This window comes from Delphinapterus leucas, chromosome 14 (genome assembly GCF_059928025.1).
Source record: "Delphinapterus leucas isolate spDelLeu-1000000601 "Yukka" chromosome 14, BTC_Dleu_Yukka2, whole genome shotgun sequence".
Classification (NCBI taxonomy): domain Eukaryota; kingdom Metazoa; phylum Chordata; class Mammalia; order Artiodactyla; family Monodontidae; genus Delphinapterus; species Delphinapterus leucas.
The window spans coordinates 64,564,200-64,583,536 of record NC_143142.1 but is presented as its reverse complement, the minus strand read 5'-3'; the positions used below and the strand labels follow the sequence as shown (position 1 = coordinate 64,583,536).

Below are 19,337 nucleotides of genomic sequence, written 5' to 3'. Positions count from 1 at the left end.
TGTGAAATTGCAGGATCATACAGTAGTTCTATTTTTAATTTTTTGAGGAACCTCCATGCTATTTTGTATAGTGGCTGTACCAATTGATATTCCCACCAACGTTACACAAGGGTTCTCTTTTCTCCACATCCTTGGCAGCACTTGTTGTCTTTTTGATGCTAGCCATTCTGACAGGTGTGAGGTGGTATCTCATTGTGGTTTTGTTTTGCATTTCCCTGATGATTAGTGATGTTGAGCATCTTTTCATGTGTCTGTTGGCCATCTCTATGTCTTTGGAGAAATGTCTATTCAGGTCCTCTGCCCATTTCTTAATCAGATTGTTTGTTTTTTTGATATTGAGTTGTGTGAGATGAAGTCTTTCTTAAATCATGAAGTCTTTCTTCACAGTCAAGTTGGGGTCCTCAGAGAAGGCTCATCTTGTCTCTTGCCTGGAGAGTAACATCCTGAGGTTGGTGCTCTGAGTACCCAGTGGAAGAGGAGCCTCGCCTCAGTAACCAGAATTCAGCTAGATGATCTTTAATTCCCCTGTTTTCAGCAAGGTAGGTCTCTCCTCAATTCCTCCTGGTGTCTCCCAGTCCAGAAAGCCTCTATTTATTTAACAGAATAAACCTCCCTCTTCTGCTGTGCTGGGCAAGGGGCCATTACTAGTCAGGGAAAGAACCTGGGACTCTAACTGCTTCCTAAACAGGTTGCCCACCAACCTTCCTTGTTTTATCCCTCCCTTCTTCTCTCTTGCTTTCAAGAGGGATTGGTACCACCAATTTCTGAGCTGTTAAGGGGTTTTGCAGCATAAATTGCGTTGGTTCTCAACTTCCCCCGCTGCTCGCTTAGAATTCAGCGTCTAGGGATTCCTGGGCCATTTACCACTTGTCCATCTGATTTCTAGCTTCAGAAATTCTGTTACTTTTATCTCCTCTCTGGTTCTTCCCATTTTTGTCTATTTATACTTACTTTTTAAAAAGCTGTCATTCCAGTAGGGTTTGGGGAGGAAGCAGAAGTAGACGCATATGTCTAGCTAGCCATATTTACCTGGTAAGGCTGACATTCAAGCCCAGCATCTGTTTTGATTTGGCTGGGATTGGGCCTTAGCATTTGTTAAAGATTTTGAATATTACCCCTGTTCAGACATGGTTTCTCCTATTCATCCTTTAGGATGAGTTCAGGTGTTACCCTTGTGCACTGCTTTATTGTGTTCTTCCCTCCCCCCATCTCCCTCCCCCCACAAGAAGACTTGGCCATCTCTCCCCTTGAGATCACATAGACTTTGCATTCACCATTCTCACTGCGTGTACTGATGATAATTTGTACAATTGCCTCGCCCTCTTAGACCAGAAGCTTTGGCGGTGGGTGGCGGGCGCCTCTTGTTTGTCTTTAGATCTCCACCACCGACCCAATGCTCAGACATTCGTAGACTTACTAAATGTTTGCTGCATGAATAAAAGCAAAACCAGGTGCTTTGTGCGATGATGCTTTGGGGGTAGGCTCGCCTGGAGGCCTTTCCCCCCATCCCCTGTGACCTGCATGCTGGGCTGGAGTGGGAACCCAGGTTGGGTCCCTGAGGGCTTGATCTCAGCCTTCTTTCAGCCCCTGGATTCTTTCTAGGAGCCTTTTTTCTCAGCACTGACCTTTTTCCTGAAGACTTTGTCTATGTGCCTAAGTTTGCGATTAGAAGTATTGAGAACGCAGTGGGGATGGGAGGTGTCGGTACGTAACGATCTCTACCCTCTTCAGTGTTCCTGTGCGCCAAAGACAGGGCCGTGCTGGGTGGGGGACTGGTGCAAAGCCACGGGGGAGGTGTCATCATTCTGTAATTGACACGCAGGGCAGCTCTCTTCCCTGAGGCAGGCCCAGAGCATTAGCAGAATGACAGCAGCATTTACAGAGCCCAGCCACCCTGCTGGACAGGTCTTACAGTGACACAAAGGCAGGGAGTGAAGCTGAGAGGGGTTCTACACCCCAAACTGCACATGTACAGAGCGACAGCCTCTGGGGCTGCAGGCCCTTGGCTCTATCCTCCTCCCCAGGCACCAGGCTGTTCTTCTGGCCCTAACAGGGCTGGGGGGATCCAGAATGTCACAGCTGACTGACAGCCCTGCTTCTAGCGATGGGGCCTGGCCTTGGGCTGATTTCAGGCAACGAGGGGCCTTTCCTCGGCCTCAGACATCGTGCCCCCAAATGGCAATTAACCAAGTGCAGCTGACTCACTTGGGACGCCAGAGCTTTGCAAATGAAATGACTTTTCAGTCACACCTGTGTCGTGTGACTGGCGAGGCCTGGGAAGCCCTTCCCTCCAAATCATCTGGTCATGTACTCTGGGGGTCTTTTGATGCCTAACTTAGAAGTGGGGAACCAAAAGATGATTTCTTTGGGTCAAGACATTATCCTCTTTAAAATACAAGTAGCCTTAAGAAGAGCACATTGAACCAGTATTCATCACTGAAAACTTAATATGGATTAATTTAACGTACTCATTAAACTGCTAGAAGTACAAAGAGTTCTTACACTGCCTCTACTTCAGGGCTTCTCAAAGTGTGGTTCTTGGACCAGCAACATCAACACCACCAGAGAACTCGTTAGAAATGCAGAGTGTCCAGTCCCACCCCAGAACTGCAGAATCAGAAACTCTGGGGATAGGGCCCAGTCATCTGTGTTTTACAAACCCTCCAAGTGATTCTGATGCACACCTCAGTCAGAGAAACACTGCTCTTCAAGATTAGGAAACTTTAAGAAAAGTCCAAGAAGGTGAGGGACTTGCCTGGGGTCACAAAGCTAGTTGATGGCAGAGCTGTCATTTTCAAAGGACAACTGGTTGCCGGGATCTGGGGAGGAATTATTAACATTTATGGAAGCCTCTCTCCGTGCAAGTCTCATAGCAGGAGTGTTATCTCACTAAATCCTCGCCAGGATCCTGAAAACCGTCCCCAGTTTGTAGGGAAAGAAGTCGCGGCTCACTGTAGTTGAATAACATGCCCGGATAGGGACACGATTTCAATCCTGATGTCTCTCTCTTTTATTCTTTTGTCTTCTTTGGCAACTACATTTGTTGTGTGTGTGCATGTGCTCCCGAGTAGACCGTGGAGAGTTGCTATTCAGACCCTGCTGGTAGGGGCGGGGCACTCTAAGGGGTCATGTTGGCATTCTGAGGGCACTCCTCTCTTGGGGGGTGCTTTCCCACTTACTTTCTTCCCAGCTTTGTTTCTGGTTGGGTCCTGACTCCAGTCTGGAGGGACAGAATGAGAGACACCCCCGCTGCCCCTGGCCTTTCTGCCCACCGTATTTCCAGCTTGGCCTGGGAATTGGATTTCCTAGTTGATCTCATGCTTCTAAGTGTCCTTGCTGTTCAAGGAAAGCCAGAGCCTTACTGACTGTGGCCAGCACACCAGTCAGGAGCGACTTGGGGTGGGGGAAGGAGTTCCCTCACATCTGGGATGGGAAGCAGGGCTCCTTGGGAGCCCGAGGGCACAAAAGACTCTGAGTCGGGGGGTGGGAGGGGGAGCACAGGCAAAGCCAAACAGAAGAGGAAATTAAAGAGGCTTGAGTCTCCCGCCAGCTTCCTTTGCTGCATTTTTGGCAGGGATCGGCAAAGCTGGCCCGTCTGTAACTTTCCAGTCTGTCTGCTCATTGTCTCACTCAGAAATGCCAGATAAAAGAGACCATGGAATGAGGAGTGAGGAGCTCGGGTCCCACCCTCAGGATATTCCACCAACATTAACTCTCTTTCAGGCCAGCACCGTCTGTGCCATCTGCCGGGGTCTAGCCGTTTTCACAGCTCTCGCCTCTGTGATGTGATGGGTGGGTTGGGAGGGGGTGCAGGGAAGACGTGTCTCCAGAGAACTCCTCACCACTGGCCGGATATCTGTAGCGTTGCCTGTCTCGTGCCTGAAGTCCCTCCGCGAGCACCATTCCATTGAGTTTCCTGTGGTCTCATATTAAAGTAGAATGCCAGAGGAAGGATAACACCTAATACCTTGCTGGTGAATGACTCACCAGGTTCTAGTTAAATGGGTAGGGGGTTCAGGGGAAATGGGCCCGTTGCTCTGAGTGGAGGCTTCTGGGAAAGAGCGGGACTACAGCAAGAGCAGATAGGATGGCAGAGACAGCTTTGCCATACCCAGAACCACATAAGCTTGTGCTGGAAGGGACCCCAGAGATGCCAGAGAAGGGACTGCCTTGCCCAGGGACACTGAGCCAGTGGGGGACAGAGGCAGACAGACCTGGCCTGTTAGAACTCTTTCAAGAGCCCAGTGTAATTATGGGTCATCTTATCCCTCACCTCAAGCCTCCTCTTTTCGTGAAGAGGTCCTGCAACTTGGTTGAATCTCTCCTTCAAGAAGAGGTGACTTTCTGCAGAAAGTTTAAAGGGGGCTCTATTTGTGTGGTCCTTAAACATCTTCTGAAGGTCTCCTGGGCACAGATGCTAAGGCAGGCTCTGGGAAGACAAGGATGGGGAGAACACTCTCCTTTTTCTTGTGGAGCTCACAGTCGAGGGGGCAACGCACAAGGTAAAGCACAAAAACTAAGATACAGTGTGAGCAAGGGCTCTCTGGGGGCTGGAGAGGGAGATGCCACTGGTCAGGAAGAAGCTGCCCCCAGCTCTTCTAGGGAAAGTCAGGGTTGGGGATGCTTGAGCTGGGAACTGAAGAATGAGTTTGCTAAGCATATCGAGGAGGTGGGAGTGGGGGGAGGTATGGGCATTCCACATAGAGGAGACGTCTCAGGTGGGAGGGGGCGTAGCCCTTCCAGAACCTGTAAATATGGTTGAATCACGATTATTGAAAGAGTGTGTTTAGGGGAGGGCCAAGAGACAGTCCAGAATGGGGGGGCTGGGCCAGGCCATAAAAGCCATTGAGTATGGCTACACTAAAGGGTTTGGACTTACCTCCTGAGGGCAGTGGGGAGCCACTGAAAAGTTTTATTAGTCAATCAATGCTACCTGTCCAATAAGCAACCCCTAACATGTTAATGGCTTAACCTCAAAGGTTCAATTCTACTCCAGTGAAGTCTGGTGAGACCTCCAGAGTCTGCAGCAGTAGGGGAGAGAAAGACAGAGAAAGCATACCAGCTCTTAGCGCCCTCAGCCTGGAAGTGGCACATATAGTTCTATTCGTAGTCTGTCGGCCAGAAACAGCCACATGGCCCCAGCCTACTTGCAAAGGAGGCTGGGAAGTGTCGGGAAGCACAGGCGTGCCTGGAGGGCACGAACACCTGCCACAGGAGACTTTAGTCAGGAGAGTGCTACGGTCTGATGTGTGATTTGGGATGTTCACTCTGGCAGCGGACTGAGGAGGGGGTTAAAGGGCTGCAAGCGTGGAGACGGAGGCCGGACAGGAGGCTCTTCCAGTTGTCTGGTGACAGAGCTCTCCCTGCTCCCCAGCTCTCTGCAGACTGCAGCGGGGTGAGCCTTCAGGGAAGGAAGGTGGGTGGAGACTGCCATGAGGGAGGCAGACGGCTCAGGGGCGATGGGAGGTCAGTGACGGGCCTGTTGACGGGTATACTGGGCAGCCCCACACGTAGGGCTGCAGGGCTCGCAGTGGGCCTGACTGAGCTGGGGGTGTTATTGACCTCTTCAGAGTTCAGGGCCTCCCTGAGCGTGAGCTGTGCTGAGGCGGGCCTCCTGCCTTTTACCCCGTGTTCTCGGTGCTCCGGAGGTCCTCACTTACCATTTGGAGTGAGTGAGCACGCGGTAAATGAAACCATGGGTGGAGTGAAGGGGCTTGGAGGAAGGCGGGAGCTGGATGGAAGCATCCCTGGGAAAGAGGAGCCTTGAATGGCCGGTCTTCCAAGGTAATAGCACTTCTCTAGTGTTCCTAAGCTTCATTGCCAACTGTTTGTAGCTCTGCGGAGTAATGCAGGCTGCCACTTCAGAAGGACTGTCAGGTACTTTCAGAGGAAGCATTTGCTCATGAACTTCTGCATAGCTGTGCTCATTTTAACCCTTCGCTCTCCTGGTTGCCCTGTCTGATGTCAGGCTCTCACGCCAACCTAAGGAACAGATGTCCCAAAGCTGGCAGCGGGGGGGAAGAGACCTGAGTTCTGGTTTAAACTAGGCTGCTAACTTTCTGGATGGTCTTACAAAGTCATCCTGTATTTCTGGGCTTGAGTCCCTTCTGTTGGGTGGGAGTGGGGATTTTAAATGAGAGATCTTCAAGCTCTGACATTTCTAGCTCCACAGGATGGACACTGAATATCCTAAGGGCCCAGCAATTTTCAGAACACTGCTTTTTCAACTAGAGGCAGGAATACCGGCAGGCATATTGGGAGTTTCCAGAGGTGGTCTGGGCGTGGCAGAGCTCACCGGTTTTTCCTGGGGCTGCAGAAAATGGAGGGTGTGGGTCTCAAGTGTGGGCCTCTTCCTTCTCTTGCCTTTGGGAAATGAACCCCTTTGAGAAATGGGTGACAGCCACAGACCATCTCTCCAAAAAAGCATGTGGCATGCACAGAACCATGTACCAGATGCACACCCTCTTTTACATTTAATTTCAGGGGCCCATGGCCTCCCTAAAATGCAGCTGGGCTATCTGCCTGCTTTTCTCTCCCTAGTGGGTTCTGGGTTCCTCTTACAAATCCAGTGCTTGCTCCTGAGCCAAGTTGTGGAAGAGCTTCAGGAGCCAAAGGAAAGTCCTCAGAGGTGTTTGCTTTGACCTCACAAGGGATTGGATGAGACCTCTCTAAAGAGAGGCAGAAAATCAGTGCAAATTTATATGGCGACAGCTGAAGGCACTTGATAGGTGGGGTGTGTGTGTGTGCTTGTCTGAGAGAGAAAGTTGGGGGGCAATGTGAGTGTATTGGCACTCTTACCTTGATAACATGTCTTCTGGGAGGGATTCTCTACTTTTTTGTAATTAAGCTTTTTATTTTGAGATCATTAGAGATTCGCATGCAGTTATAAAAAATAATACAGAGGAATCCCTTGTACCCTTAACCTAGTTTTCCCCTTTGGCAATATCTTGCAAAATTATAATACAGTATCACAGTTAGGATACTGATATTGGTACTGTCAAGATGCAGAATATTTCCAACACTGCATGGATCTCTCCTGTAGCCCTTCTGTAGCCACGGCCACTTCCCTTCTCTGCTCTCATTCTCTACTTAACCTCTGAAAACTAATAATCTGTTCTTCGTTTCCATACTTTTATCATTCAAGACTGTTATATAAATGCAATAATACAGTATATGTGTAACTTTCTGGGATTGGCTTTTTTCACTCAGTGTAATTCCCTGGAGATTCATCCAGGTTGATACATTTACCAGTAGTTTGTTCCCTTTTATTGCTGAGTAGCGTGCCACAGTATGGATGGACCACAGTTAGTTGAACCATTTATGCATTCAGGGGCATCTGGATTCCTCTTTGACTCATTGATTATTTAGAAGTATGTTGATTTGTTTCCGAGCGTTTAGAGGTTTTCCTGTTATCTTGCTGTTATTGATTTCTAGTTTGATTCCTTTGAGGTCAGAGAACACACTCTATATGAAATAGAGAATGAATTCTGTATGAAAATTCAATTCTTTTGAATTCACTGAGATTTGTTTTATGGCCCAGTCTATCTTGGCATATGTTCTGTGGGCACTTGAGAAGAATGTACATTCTGCTGTTGTTAGGTGGAGTGTTTTATAAATGTTGATTAGATTCTGTTGGCTGATGGTGTTGTTGAGTTATTCTGTATCCTTGCTGATTGCCTAGTTATTTTATTAATTTTGAGAGAGGAGTGTTGAAGTCTGAAAATATAATTGTGAATTTATGTATTTTTCTTTTCAGTTCTATCAGGTTTCGCTTCACATATTTTGTATCTCTGTTGTTTGGTGCATGTGAATTTAGGATTTCTTGGTGGATTAATCCTTCATCATTATATAATATTCCTCTCTGTGCTCACTTCAGCGGCACATATACTAAAATTGGAACAATACAGAGAAGATTAGCATGGCCCCTGTGCAAGGACGACACGCAAATTCATGAAGCATTCCGTATTTTTGTTAAAATGGTTGTGGTCATTGTATCTATCTCAAATAGTGTCAACAATAAAAATAAAATTAAAAAAATATTCCTCTCTGACTGGTAATTTTTTCCCCCTGAAGTCTAATTTATCTCATATTGATATAACCATTTTTGCTTTCTTGTGATTAATGTTTACATGATATATATATTTTCATCTTTTACATTCCACCTGCCTATATCATTTTACTGGAAATGAATTTCTTATTAACAGAATAGTGGGTCATGTTTCTAAATGATATTTTTATTTGTTTATTTATTTTTAGATAAATAACAAGGATTTACTGTATAGTACAGAGAACTATATTCAATATCTGGTAATAATCTATAATGGAAAAGAATCTGAAAAAAAATATATGCTTAACTGAACCATGTTGCTGTACACCTGAAACTAAGACAATATTGTAAATCAACTGTACTTCAATTTAAAAAAAAATAAAGAAAGAGAAAATCATCACCAAAACCCAGAAAGTCATTCTTAATTATGTGCATTTATGTGGACTGACCAGATCAAAGATAATTTAGAATATCAATGGCCATTACAGGGAACATTTGAAATCCCCAAACTTAATTTCCTTAAAACTGAATTGGGCTACAATAGCTCAAAAACTTCCAGAAAAGAGTTCAATACTTATTTCTATTGGTAGTTTGAGGCTTCCCTATGTTATCAGGAGTCTAAAATTACCTCACTGAAAAATAAGATTTTAAGATTAATGGGGCAAACAAATTATTAAAGAAAGATAAAATGGCTCCCAAAGCCTTAGGCCCTTCTTCTTGGCTTCTTTGTCTCAGATTCCTCTTTGGCACCACCTTGTCTCTCTCTTTGGCTCCTCATGTCCAGACTCCACCTCCACCACCATCATCCTTGTTCCCTTCTACACTTCCTATGCCTCTTCTATACCCTCAATTCTCCCATATTAGCTTTCTCGCCGAACTTCCCCTTTTCTCTAAAACCCTCCCCACTCTTTTCCTCTGAACTTGTCAGAAGCTTTCCTTTACAAAATTGAGCCTTCTGAGGGTCCAGAGAATAAACTTTTAATTCCTTGGACCAAAGGTGAACAGTGAGCCATTGTTAAAGATTTTTTCAAAGTAACTAAAGTTTCTCACAAATTTGCTGAGGAATTCAAACTTATCAACCTGGTTTCTCTGACTTATATCAGCTAGTTCATATGCTTGTCAGGGAATGCCAGGCCCAGCATTGGGTGAAAAACACAAATTGGGAAAACACTGAAAGGTCTCTAGCATTGTAAAGGGGAGACCAACCTGCTAATTTATCATATGATCAGGCTTGGGCAATAGCCAAGTGACTTCATCAAGCATAAATTGATATTTTTAGATTATTCACATTTAATGTAATTATTGATATTTAAGGACCTCCGTATGCAATTTTATTTTTATACTTTCTGTTTGTTGTCTCTTTCATTTCTGTTTTCTTTTTCCTGCTTTCTTGTGTGCCACCTAAACATTTTAAAGAATTCCACTTTGACTTATCTATGGTGTTTTTCAGTTTATATTTTTCGTATATTTTTTTAGTGATGTGCACATTATGTGTACATGACTTAACACAGTCTACCAGTGTCATCATTTTACCAATTCAGGTGAAATATAGAAACCTTACCTCCTTTTATGTCTTTTTACCCTTTATAATTTACATTATAATGTAATTGTCTTAAATATTTCCTCTACATTTAAAACCACATCAGACAGTGTTATAATTTTTGCTTCAACTGTCAAATATCATTTAGAAATTTAAAAGGAGAAATAAGTCAGTTGTATTTACCTACACTTTTGCTTAAGTGTATTTCTTCCTTCCTGATGTTCCAAGGTTTCTTCAGTTGTTTCTTTTCTTTTCTTTTTTTTCCTGAAGAACTTCTTTTAGCCACTCTTGGGGGTAGGTCTGTTGGCAACAAATTCTCTTAGTTTTCCTTCATCTGAGAATGACTTGATTTCCGCTTCATCCCTGAAGGATATTTTCACTGGATACAGTATAAGATTCTCGGTTGATAGTTCTTTTCACACGTGAAAAATGTTGTGCTACATCTTTTTGGTCTCCATGGTTTCTGATGAGAAATCTGCTGTCGTTCTAATTGTTTTTCCCATATCGGTAGGTGTCGTTTCTCTAGAACTGTTTTCAAGATTTTTTTCTATGTCTTTAGTTCTCAGAAGTTTGACTATGATGTGTCTTGTGGATTTCTTTCAGTTTATTTTGTTTAAGATTCTCTCATCTTGAATCTGTAGGTTTGTGTCTTTTTCCAAATTTGAGAGGTTTTCAACTATTGAGCACTTTTTCAGTCTACCCTTTTTCTCCTCTCCTTTGAGACTCCAGTGACAAGAATGTGAGACTTTTTGTTGTATTACTATAGGTCCCTGAGGCTTTGTTTGTTTCAGTCTATTTTCTCTCTTTCTCAGTTTGGATAATTTTTATTGCTCTGTATTGCAGTTCACTGATTCTTTCCTCTGTTCTCTCCATTCTGCTGTTGAACCCATCCATTGAATTTGGTATTTCAGTTAATATATTTTTCATTTCTAAAGTTTCCATTGGTTCTTCTTTATATCTTATATTTCCGTTTTAGACTTTGCATTGGTTTCAAACATGTTCATAGTTGCTTGTTGAAACACTTTTATGATGGTTGCTTTAATATCTAACATCTCTGTCATCTTGGAGTTGGCATTTACTGACTATTTTTTTTCATTCAGTTTAAGGTTTTCCTGGTTCTTTAAGATAAGTGATTTTTTATTGAAATGTGGACATTTTGGGTAATATGTTTTGAGACTCTAGATCTTACTTAAAGCTTCCACTTTGCCTGGCTTTTTTTTTTCAACATGCTCCAGAGGGGAGTTTGGGGGCACTGCTTTATTACTGCCAGGTGGGGTTGAAGTCCAGTTGTCCCATTTGGCCTCTACAAATTCCTTTCTGGTTAGGAGGGGTTGGAATGCCTAGTTACTGGTCCCCTTGTGGCCTCCACTGACACCACAGGGGTTGAGGGTGGCCTCTTTACTGCTGAGCAGTAGTGAAAACCCTGACTCTCCCCTAGGCCTCCTCTAACACCACTCTAGTGGGGAGGGGTTAGGGTGACTCATTACTGCTGGGTGGGAGTGGGACCACAGTTTGTTTTTGGCAGTGTTTGACTGGATTAGAGCAGTCATTGTATAGAAGTTTGTCTTTCTAGGCTTCCCCTCTCCTAGTCTTTTGGCTAGAAAGAACAGGCTTTTGTTGGGGAACTTTTTGTCTGTGCCTATTGATATTTTCAGGTTGCCATCTTCTTCAGCTCCAAATCTGGGATATATGAGGCCAAAAGAAAACCCACCATCCAGAAACTTCACCATCTTATCTTCCTCAGGTCCCAAGGTCCCTAGCTAGTTGCTTTTCTTTACCTTTCAGATTCACATGATGTTTGTTTTATGTATAATATCCAGGGTTTTTAGTTGTACTTAGGGGGAGGCATAGGGCAAAGTGTGTCTATTCCGTCTTCCCAGAAGTGGAAATCCTCTCTACTTCTTTTTCTTTACTACTTTTTAGCAATATTGAGAATGTAGTACATGTATTTGGGAAAGTTTTAAACAGTACAGAAGAGATACATGAAAATTTCCCTTTCAAGTCCTGTGTTCTGGAGTGGCCACGTGGTTCTTCTACCAGTGGCAGTCACTGTTACCAGTGCTTGTGTGTCCTTTTCAAGAGAGTCTGTGTGTGTGTGTGTGTGTGTGTGTGTGTGTATGTGTGTGTGAGACTTTCTATACTTGGTAGTGGCACCAACTTACACTCCATTAACCATGGATGAGAGCAGTTATACACACTCTGGTTCAGCAGCACTGTGTATATTTAAGCATATTTGCCAACCTAATTTATGAAAAACTGGATTGCATTATAGTTTTAATTTGCATTTCCTGCCATGTGTGAGGATGAGCATCATTTCTGATGTATAAAATACATTTGTGTTTCCTGCTTTGTGGTCTGACAATTTAATTTCTTCTTTATTGTACATTTCTCTATTGGGTTGTTGGCATTTCTTATAGACTTGCACAGGTTTGCACATGCACATTATTTATGTAGCAAGGAAATGTGCCCTATGCCTGTCATATATGTTGCCAATATTTTGTTCCTATTTTTTCCATTTTCTTTTGACTATTGTATTTTATGGTTATCGATATTTAAAAAATTTTGAACTCAGATGTAGCCTTTTTAAAAATGACATCTGAATTTGGGTCATGTTTTGAAAGTTCTTCCTAGTTCAAGATTATTACAAATATTCTCCCACATTTTGCTTCTAGATCTTTTCATAGTTGCATCTTTTGTTTAGGTCTTTGGTACATGTGATCCAAAATTTTTTTAGATCATTCCTGAACTGACTCAACACAATTACTTGAAAGGTCTATCTTGTCCCCAGTGGTTTGAAATGCCACCTTGATTTATTGTGGGTCTTCTCTGTGTAGGGGCTTATCTGCTTTGTCAGCAAATTACCAATGGCAGCTGGTGGCCTGGGGAGGCTGTGCTGAGGTGATCTCGGAGCCATCTGCAAGGAAAGAGGCACTTTTGGAGAGGGATAAGGAGCAAGGGTGGCTGATTCTCCCCACCTTGGACTGCTCTGTTTTGGTCTCATGAAAATGGGCTGAGCCTGTTTCAGGGACGTTTTCCAACCATCTTGCCCCCTGATGGTAAGGGGCCCCTCTGTCTGCTCCTCTTGTAAATCACAGGTCCTGCTCTTTTCTTAAATATCTCCTACATCCACCCCTCATCCCTATTCCCCTCTTCTGTCCTTGACACCTCTTCACTTCAGGCCTTTACTATTATGGCCTAGTTTTTGAGTACCCTCCTAAATGTTTGTTTTAGTTATCTCTTGCTACCAAGCAAATCAACACAAATTTAGTTGCTTGAAACAACACACCTTTATTATCTCATAGACTTATTATTGCTGTGGACCATGAGTCCTGGCACATCTTAGCTAAGTCCTGGCCTTCAGAGCTCTCATGAAGCTGCAATCAAGCTGTCATCCAGGGCTGGGTTCTCATCAGGAGGCTCAATTGGGGAAGGATCCATTTCCTTTTTCATGTGGTTGTTGTGGCTGTGGGATTCATGGAAGCTTGCTTTATCAAAGGCAGAAAGGGAGAAAGAGTGCCTCTAGTGCCCAGCTACTAGCAAAATGGAGCAAAATAATGTAACGTGATTGCAAGAATGACATCCCATCATCTTTGCCATATTGTACTGGTTAGAAGTCATACCACATTCAAAGGTATGATCACTTGGAGGCAGGTCTCGTGGGACGCCCTTGGAATCTATCCTCCACATGGGTTGTTTTCTACTCTAGTCCACACTTCACTGTGGAGCCAGATTAATTTTCTTAAAGCACATCCCTGACCTTACTAGTCTTCTACTCAAAAGTCTGCATTAGTTAAATTTCATATAAAATGTTCTTATATTAGCATTTAAGGCTTTCTCCAGGAGCTGCCTGGCAGTTATCTGTCAAAATTGCCAGTGCACAAAGCCTTAGACCCAGACTGTATCCCGGATCTCGACTCCCACATGAGTGAAATAATGAATGCACAAATGTAAGCACTGCAGAGTCGTTTGAAATAACCGAAGATTGGAAACAACCCAAATGGGAGGGGCTGGTTGAATACATTACTGTACATCCAGTCGGTGGAATACTACACAACCACAAGATGGACGGGGCAGCTCTTTATAAATTCATGTAGAGTGATCTACACCAGTGATTCTCAGAGTGTGGTTCCTTGACCAGCAGTATCACCTGAGAACTTGTTGGAAAGAAACAAAGAAGAACTACAAAAACAACCCCCAAATAATTTACAAAATGTCAATAAGCATATACATGTCAACAGTTACTTTAAATGTAAATTGAGTAAATGCCCCAATCAAAAAACAGAGTGGCTGAATGGATACAAAAACAAGACCCCGGGGTTCCCTTCCCTGGTGGCACAGTGGTTGAGAGGTCGCCTGCCGATGCAGGGGACACGGGTTTGTGCCCCGGTCCGGGAAGATCCCACATGCCACGGAGCGGCTGGGCACGTGAGCCATGGCTGCTGAGCCTGTGCGTCCGGAACCTGTGCTCCGCAATGGGAGAGGCCACAACGGTGAGAGGCCCGCGTACCGCAAAAAAAAAACAACAAAAAAAACCAAGACCCCTAGATATGCTGGGAAAGTGACTTTTCACTGTATATCCTTTTGTACCTTTTGAATTTGAACCATTTAATGTATTACTTATGTAAAATATTAAAATACAAAAGCCCCATCCGTCAGACCTCATTAGCTTTCTGTCTCATCTCTCACGTGGCCTGTTCACACCAGTCAGACTTGCCTCTTCACTATCCCTTGGGTTAGGGTCGCATTTCCTGGCCATGGGCCATTGCTTACGTCCATGCCCCCAACTGGAATTCCCTTTACTCTTCTCTGTATAATTAAAGCCAACTCAAAGGTCAGGCCCAGATGCCTCCTCCTTTGGGGATTTGCCTGACCCCGCCCTGCAGGCAGAATTAAGTGGAACTTCTCCTCAGCTTCTCCAGCCTGTGCCTTTCTTCTGCCCACTGCCTGGCTGTCTTTAATAGATTGGCGGCTCTCTGCAGGCAGGGACTCAGCCTCACACATCATTGTGACCTCAGCACCCAGCATAGCCTGCAAGTTGATACCTACGAAGCTTTTAGTGAATAACTGAGTGAGCAAGTGAATGATGGACACAGAGATGGGGACATAGGGACACAGGGTGGGCTGGACAGTGAGCAGACCTAAGAGTGGGAATTGTCAGAGAGGAGAAGAATGAATCTGGGCAGGAAAGTTGGGGAGAGGTTGCGGGGAGAATCTGCTGGTGGCTGGGCTTTCTACCGGCTTAGGTTGGGGGCTGAGCCATCATCAGTGCCCTGGGGGGTGGGGTGGGGAGGGCACCTTGACCTGGGGGCCCATGGGATTCAATTCATTTCATTGGAGGGGGGAGTTCTTTTAAAAATGCAGATGAGCTTTGGAGGGGCAGTGATTGAAGGGTAGAATGTGTGCCTTAAAAAGACCTCACACAGACTGGCAGAAGGGCAGGCTGCCCTCCCAAGGGGGTTATTTTGATTACAGCCAAGTCGAGGTGAAGTTATTTTTTAATATTAAAAGAATATGCCCCCCCATGGCCACTCTGTCCCTAACCTCCCTCCATCTCGAGAAAGCATCTGACATTTCCTGCACATTTTAACTTTCTAACCAAATAATGAAATAATCATATTGGCTCCTCAGTCACAGGATTCATTTTCTCTCATTCCTGGGCTTCAAAATTCATCTCATATTTTAATCTGTTTTGAGCTCTTTTCAATTGCCTTGGAGATAGAGCCAAAGGTTCCCTGAACTCCTATTGCCTGCCGTTGTTTGGTTTTGCTTCGTGTAGGGTATTCTCTTTAATAACACAGTCTGTCCTGCAGCAGCGGCAGGAATTCTAGGGGGGTCGGGGCTGGGCCTCATACTTTGTGGCTCCCTGACAGTATATTAATGCCCACATTCCAACCCTGGGCATTCTCCTTTGCTGCCTTCCTCTTGAACGGTACCCTCCCTTCTCAATCGTATTAATGTTTAAAAGCCCAGCCTCCCGTAGAAATTCTCTCCCAACCACTCTAGACCACACGATCCTTCCCTCCTCCGAGCACCAGGTAAACACACAAAACACAACGGCAATAACGACCAGCACTTCGGAGCCTAAATATCTTTCAGGCACATTCTCAGCACTGTTATGGATTAATTCATTTGATTCCACACTCTCCTCTAAGGTAGTATTAGTTTTACTGTCCCCATTATTTTGGTGAGTAGACTGAGGTAAAGAGAGAGTCCATAACTTGTCCAAGCGCCGCAACACACCTAAGGTCAGTTTCATCCAGTTGAACTCTTGGTTTTCCTGTTTCATGTGTGCACGTCATAGCTTCCCAGCCAGACAGCAGGCCCTCAGGGTGGGCGCTGCCCCCTTCTAGGTGCCATGCGAGGTGGTGTCTTGTAAATACTTGCTGGTTGAGCTCCTTGTCTCATGAAAGGCCAGAGAGGGCGCTGGTTTGGAGCAGGAGGCAGGGGGCCGTCTGTACATTTCTTAGCGCCATTTGGGGTGGTGGGTGGAGTTGCTTGAGAACTTACCCATGCTTCTTGTTTGGGGTAGGGAGTGGCAAAAGGACGTGGCGTGGTGCAGGTGACAAGGCTTCTCCTTGGGGGCATGAAACCATGCGTGCTGTAGGATTGTTGGAGAGAGTGGGGTGCCCATCAAGGAGCACCCTGTGACTCTAGGGAGAGACGAGCTCACTGCCAAGGGTCCCCCTTATGAAAATGAGAAGGGCCCCTATGTGGGAAGTCCTTGACAGTGGGGAGGGACCAGAGTCAGCTCTCTGGCACTGGGGTCTGGTCCTTCAGTTGGGTTGTCTTTGTTCCATAAAGATGACAACCCAGGCAGGCATTTCACCCCTTCAAGTCTCAATTATCTCATCTGTAAAAGGGGGAGAAATACCCAAACCTGCCTTCCTTGTGGCAGAGCATTGGGAAGGGCAATGGAGAGTGTACACATCAGGAACAAAAGCTTCATGGCAGGTAGGACTGGAATTACATCATCGGAGAAAATTTCTCTCTGGGTCTCTCTTCCTGACATACTGTCTGATGGACCTGTATGTTTGTCCAGACTTGTTAAATCTGTGTAGCTTTGGCTTCTCCCTTTCTGTCCCTGGCACCTCACATGAGCCCTTCTGGGGCTGTCTTTTCCTCCACATCAGGGTTCTGAGTCCTCTCTGTGCAGTTGAATCCCCTGGATGCTTCTGATGCCCGAGCCTTACCCCCAGAGGTTCTGACCCCATGGTCTTGGGTGCGTCCTGGGCTTGGTATTTCTTAAAGGCTTCCCAAAGATTCCAGTGTGCCCCTGCATTGAGACCTATGCTCCACAGCATGCTGAGACACAGGGCATGAATGGAGAGAAGAGAGAGGAGAGAGAGTCCATCAGAATCTCACATTAAATTTTTATATTTAGCAAAAGACTGTACAGGTGAGTTAGCATGAATCCCCTCTGGGATCTGAGGGTTGAGACTCTGGAGGAGCTGGGAAGCAGGGGGCAGCAGCAGACCTGGAGCCGGGAAGCCTGGTTACCAAGGCTGACTCCATCACTCACTTGCGAATATTCACACCTATCTCACAGAGTCGTTGTGAGGGGCAATGAGATCATTCATGAAAACTTTTTGAGAAACCAAGATTTCTGTAGAAATAAAAGTATTGCATAAAAGCAGTTGTGTTCTGTATTCTGTCGACTGTGACTCTCTGGACATCATTCCTTAGGAGTTCTGCCTGACACGGGGAGACCAGATGTCCCAAATTCCTGGTCTCCCGTGCAGGTTTACTCCACCATGTGCATTCCAGACCTCATCCACTCCTGGCACCACTGGCCAGCCCTTCCCCTCCCCAGCTCCCGTCTTCAAATTCCATCGCCCTCCACTGGCTTCTTCCCCTCAGGACAGAAACATATCCCTCTCTCCCACAGTAAAAAGAAAATACACCTGTGACCCTTGGGCCCCCTCTTCCTTCCACCTTTGCCTTACAACTAGGTTTCTGGGACATGTAACTCATGTGGAGACTCCCCTTTCCTCACTCCCTTCTCCTTCTGTTCTGGCAGAGGCCCCCCATTTCCCATGGCTGCCAGCTGCTCCATCCTTGTCTACCTGAGGTCTCTGCCGTAGGTGCCCTGTGGACCACTCCCTTCATGACACACTCCCCTTCCTCTGGCTCCCTCACATCCTCCCTTCCCCTCTCACCCGCACTCTCAACTTTGCCTGATCACCTAATCTTAGGGATTCCATTTCCTAAATATTTCTCATACCTGTAGACTCCCTTCAGTGCCCACCACCACTACCTTGGTTCAGCCCCTCTCTCACCTGGACTACCTCTCACCTGGCCTATTGGTCCAGCCTCTTAAGGTGTCCTGACCTCCCTCCCCGGCTGCCTCTGCCCTCCAGGGTCAAGTTAAATACAAAGCCCTTTGTGCTGTGGACCTTACCTACATCTCCAGATGCATCTCTTCTAACTCTTCCTTTCACATTTGCATTCATTCCCCAAATCTGTCTTGGTGCGTAATGGCTCTGGGGTTTTACGTGTTTTGTAACATCCCCATAAAACTTTCCCTGCCCACCACTACCCGAACCTCATCCTGGAAAAATGTTCATCTTATAAATCCCAGCTCAACTGTCAGATCCCTCAAGGAGCCTCCCCTGGTTCCTCTGTTCCATCCCCCAGTGGGCTTAGACTCACCTTGCCTTGCTCTGGCCCCCCCCTGCTGCTCAGTCATGCTGCTTTCAGAGCTCTCCTCACGCTGCATTATGCACGTAGCAAGTGCTTCCCCAGACCTGGAAGCTCCTTGAGAGAAGGGTTCATGGCTGGCGCTCTCTCTTTCAAGTTCTCGCTCTCAGATATGCAGAGCCCGGTGCAGAGTTAGCACTCAACAAATGTTTGTAGGATTGAATTGAGTTGATTGATCTGCAAAGAGCAACTCGGAGCATCTCGACAGGTCATAATGACTTCTGAACACCCCGGGAATGCCATTGTCCCTGTGTCCCAATGCCTGGGACAGTGCTTATCCTCACGTGGGATCGATTGCTGATTCACAGTTAGCGAGGATCTTGGCTTTTCGACCCTCCGCCATGTTCTGATCTCTTCAGACAGCAGGGAGCTTCCTCCACGAAGGCCCCATTCACAAACAATTCTAGGTACACGCACGTCGTAGGATGCTATGACTGGGCCTGTGGAAGCAGACAGAGCACTCGAGCTCTGAGCCAGGGAGAAACGTCCTGTATGTTTTTCTGGATTTTTTTTCCTGCAACTACATCCCCCTGATGATAAGCCCCTCCAGAAGGGCAGTGGTCACTCCCTCTGCCCCACTCCCACCATCCGCCTCAACACAGATGTTTTCTTGCTTCTGTTTTGTACCACCCATGGCTTCCTTTCCAAGGTCTCTCCCACCCTTCCCTCTTGGGGAAAAAGGGAAAGGATGGTTTGTTAAAGTCACAAAGCATCCTTGCAGAACTGATGTCACCAGCTTTTGATGGGTTTCAAGGGGCTGTACTTGCAGGGCACGCCTTCTCTGGCCTCCTTTTATATCCTTGAACTGTTGTTAAACTCATTCTTGAAATTTTCCTTTGTACATTCTGCCTCGCTCACTCTCACAGTGGTATCTAGTGTCCCATCATGTTGCCATCACTATAAAACCTTTAACTGCCTGTTATACCTAAAAATGTGTTATGTTATATAGTGGAATGTTGTTATATATATTGTAAGATTGTAATATTATATGTTGTAACAATGTCTGTCCCCTGTCATTTTCTTTGAAATTCACGTTTTGATCGTCTTCATAGT

The 19,337-nt window shown here is 45.6% G+C and overlaps 1 protein-coding gene and 1 non-coding gene across 2 annotated transcripts in view; both read left to right on the top strand.

Annotated features, from left to right (window-relative positions):
* Positions 1–19,337, top strand: part of ZBTB7C (zinc finger and BTB domain containing 7C) — a 377,651-nt gene that overhangs the window by 42,525 nt on the left and 315,789 nt on the right. The gene's annotated exons all lie outside the window — the stretch shown is intronic.
* On the top strand, positions 7,864–7,970 carry LOC115803022 (U6 spliceosomal RNA). Its single transcript, XR_004023612.1, has one exon. It is a non-coding gene; the product is annotated as a U6 spliceosomal RNA (small nuclear RNA).